Here is a 4,490-nt window from a genome sequence, read left to right as displayed (position 1 = left end):
CCTCGTACTCGCCGGCAACATGACTCTATTTGGGAGATAGTGGACAGAGTCACTAAGTCCGCTCACTTCTTGGTTGTCAAGACTACAATTCAGCAAAGAACTATACCAGGCTCTATATCAATCACATAGTCAAGTTGCATGGGGTTCGCTTGTCCATCATCTCTGATAGAGGTCCTCAGTTTATCTCTCATTTATGGAAATCGTTCCAGAAAGGTCATGGTACCAAGGCAAATCTTTGTACCGCATTTCATCCACTTACGAATGGTCAAGTCGAGTGTACCATTCAGACCATAGAGGAGATGTTGAGGGCTTGTGTGATCGATTTCAAGGGTAGTTAGGATGATCACTTTCACGCCCCAGATTCAAGGGTGCAACTGGCTCCTAATGCCAAAACTCAGGCTCGAGCCGACCCTGCTAAACCATTTTCTACTAGCGCATGGCAGCCACAAATAGTCAAGAAAATAAACAAGTATATCTCAACTTAAAATTAAGCCCTCAGCCAGCAAGGCCCCTGTAAATCCATAAAAGAAACAACTACTCCCAAGAGTTCATATAAAGAAATAGCCAACTAGCATAGAAGTCCTGGTTGGGTCGTCGAGGCCACCATGATCTCTATACCGTAACTGAAAGCAGGTATATCAAGACAATGCATCACACAACTAATAAGCTTCAGCAAACCAACAAACTAGGCCAGCATGTCCATAACGTAGGTATAAACCCCACACACTAGTCTGCAAGCCTCTAAGAGTAGTAAAAATTAGCGGGACAAGGCCCCAACCTACCCATAAATGTATATACAACAAAAGGTAACAAACCTCCCAATTCTGGCTGCTCTGGAGGAAAGGGGCTAGCCAACCGGATAAAAGTCAATCATGCTGTTGAGGAGATCTACTCAGTCGTCTGTTAGCACCTGCATGCATGAATGCAGCGCCCCCAAGGCAATGGGGCGTCAGTACAAAATAATGTACAGAGTATGAAAGAAAATAGACTATGATGAGGTATCCTGATATACTGGAATAATCTGATAAATAAATCAAGGATAAGATAAGTGTACTGACCTGCTCTTAAAATCTAAAGTTATCAAAAATAAAAAAACAACAACCTAACCAAGCCCCCATAAGCTTGGCAGGTAGAAACAGCACACAAGACCACCTATTTAGCTCCCCCATAAGCCCGAAAGGTGCCAATCAACTTATATACCCCTATCGGTAGTCCCCTAGCCCCGTAGGAAGTCACATAGCCCTCTTAGGCATTAATATAGTCCAGTAGGAAGCACATAACTCTCAGAGGAATCAATATAGCCCTATAGGCAACTCATAGCCCTTCTAGGAATCAATATGGCCCCGTAGGCAACTCATAGCCCTTTTAGGCATCCATATAGCCCTATATGAAGAACATAGCCCTTCTAGGCATAGATCACATTCCTGCAGCTAACAACAATAGCCCCAAGGGCAACAATAACAATTCATTTGCTAAAAACGAGCAACTTAGTTATAAGCAACCTATACAAATAGCCTTTAAGTCATGTCCAACATAGGGACGCTACTAACTGAATAAGAATCCCGACAAGGGAGAATTATATCAACTCGAGCACGCAACAACCAACAATCACAGCTACAAGTATATCAAGGATAACAACCCAAATACATTGCTTCTAAGCTTTAAGGGAACGTGCCATAAGCAGGGAATAGCCTTGACATACCTTTTTCGCTAGATTTACGTGGCCTAACGACTTTTACTCATAACTCCCTCGATACTACAAAAAGGTAGGACTATAATCAACACACAAAAATAAAAGATACCATGACAATATGATAAAAGATATGTATTTCCGTCGCAAAATTATTGTTTGTTGCTTATAAAAGCTAAAGTCGATGAAAGAAGGGTCCTACTTCGATCTTAGGTTCGTAATACGCCTCAAAACCTTCAAATATATTCAAACCATTGCTTTACCAACACTAAAGTGTGATATGCTACGCAATCGATAAAATAAATTATACCACGATAATAAGCCCAACGCGTAGAACAATTTTGTCAAGGACTTAAGTCGAGAAAATCTATACTCCACTTGATCCTAGAAATGGGTTTCTCTAATTTCTCTGGTTCTTAGCTTAAAAATGAAGAAAAAGGTCGAAGAATAAGATATATGTAACATTCCACTGACCTAGGGCCCCACCTCATGTGCCTGCTTGCGCAGTCCCTCAAAAACGTAAATATCTCTCTATTCTGAAGTCGTATGAACGAACGGTTTGATGCGTTAGAAACTAAACTCATAGACCTTCGATTCGATAGGTCGTGGGGATCATAACTCTTAATAGATTGGGAGAAAACTTCAGATATATTTGACCCAAATTTCAGACAAATCTTTAAAAAGGAATTTACGGTAACTTTCGCCAACTTTTATTTTTCCACTTACATAACTTCAGAAGTTTAGATACAACACTTGAACACTTAAAATATCACATTACACATCATTATTAATTTACTACCCACCCTCTTGGTTTTTCCATGATGATACGAATCAATTTATATATTTTGAAAAGTTGGAGTGTAACATCCATCCCCCCTTAGAAACATTCGTCCTCGAATAAAAAATCTGACTCAGGCGGTTTAGTCCTTAGGAGTTACCAAAATTTAGGCAGTGTATCCTTTGTAGATGTCACTATCCAAGAACCTAAAATGCAAAATTTCTAACCTAGGCGTCTCACATGATGACACAAATAGCGAAGCACTATAGCTTCACCATAACTGTGCGAGCAGATATGCAACGACAACCAGAATAATAATAAGCAATAGTATATATATATATAAATCAAATAGGTATCTTACCTTAGTTCCCTAATATAAACTGATATGCCATCACCCTAGGGTATGAAATAAGTGAGGATATTTGGACCTCATGTCATCCTCAGCTTCCCAGGTCAGCTCTTCTCTATTCTCGTTTCTCCATAATACTTTAACCGAAGCCACCTCTTTGGTCCTCAATTTACGGACATGCCGATCTAAAATGGCAACTGGAGTTTCCTCATAAGACAACTCCTCTGTGATCTGAACATCCTCAAATAGGACAACCCGAGAAGGGTCTCCTACGTACTTTCATAGCATCGGTATATGGAAAACTGGATGAACATATTATAGCCCCGAAGGCAATTCTAACTCACAAGCCACTCGTCCTACACTTCGAAGGATCTGGTATGGCCCAATGAATCTTGGACTAAGCTTTCCCTTTTTGCCAAATAGCATAGCACCCTTCATAGGCGAGACTTTTAAGAATACCAGTCATCGACACAAAACTCTAAGTCCCTTCGTCGCACATCTGAGTATGACTTCTGTCGGCTTCGAGCTGTTAGCAATCTCTCCTAAATGAGCGTAACTTTCTCCACTGTCTGTTGGACTAAGTCGGGTCCAATCAACCCTGACTCACCTACCTCGAACCATCCAATGGGGGATCTACATTTTCTCCCATACAAAGACTCATAAGGTTCCATCCCGATGCTGGAATGATAACTATTATTGTATGAGAACTTAATAAGAGGCAATTGGTCATCCAACTTCCCTTGAAGTCTAGCACACATGCCCGTAACATATCTTCCAGTGTCAAAATTGTGCGCTCAGCCTGGCCATCTATCTGAGGGTAAAAGGCAGTACTAAGATTAACCTGTGTCCCCATTCCTTTCTGGAAGGACTTTCAAAAATTGGCGGTAAATTATGCTCATCTATCAGAGATAATAGATACTTAGACACCGTGTAGCCTAACAATCTCTCTAATATAGAGCCATGCATAGTCTTCGGCCAAAGTAGCCCTGACTGGTAAGAAGTGGACTGATTTTGTTAGTCTATCATCAATTACCCAAATAGAGTCAAACTTGCGATGCGATCGAGGTAACCCTGTAATAAAATCCATATTAATTGCTTCCCACTTCCACAAAGTAATGGCTATCTCATGAACTAGCCCAGCAGGCTTTTGGTGCTCAACCTTGACCTGTTGGCAGTTAGGACACTACGCGACAAACTCAACAATGTCCTTCTTCATCCTATGCCACCAATAAATCTCCTTAATATCATGGTACATCTTTGTTGAACCAGAGTGAATAGAATAACGGGAATGATGTGCCTCTTCCATAATTCGATGTCGAAGCCCTATAACATTCAAAACACATAATCGACCGCAATATTTGAGGACTCCATCTTCTTCCATATCAAATGCTAAAGCCTGTTGATCCTGAGCCTTGGCTCTAAGATGCTATAAGCTAAGATCCTCTTGTGTCCGTGATTTTACTTCTACAACTAGAGATGATACGGTTGTGTCCTGAATTGTTACCCTACTATCTTCTGCCTCTAACAATCTGACTCCCAAGCTAGCTAACTGATGAAGCTCTCACGCTAGTTCATGCTTCTCAACATTTAAATATGATAAACTACCCATAGATCTTCGACTGAGGGAATCAGCTACCACATTCGCCTTTTCTAGATGATATAAAATGTCCACG

This window comes from Solanum stenotomum, chromosome 7, assembly GCF_019186545.1.
Source record: "Solanum stenotomum isolate F172 chromosome 7, ASM1918654v1, whole genome shotgun sequence".
Classification (NCBI taxonomy): domain Eukaryota; kingdom Viridiplantae; phylum Streptophyta; class Magnoliopsida; order Solanales; family Solanaceae; genus Solanum; species Solanum stenotomum.
This window is presented reverse-complemented; position numbering follows the sequence as displayed.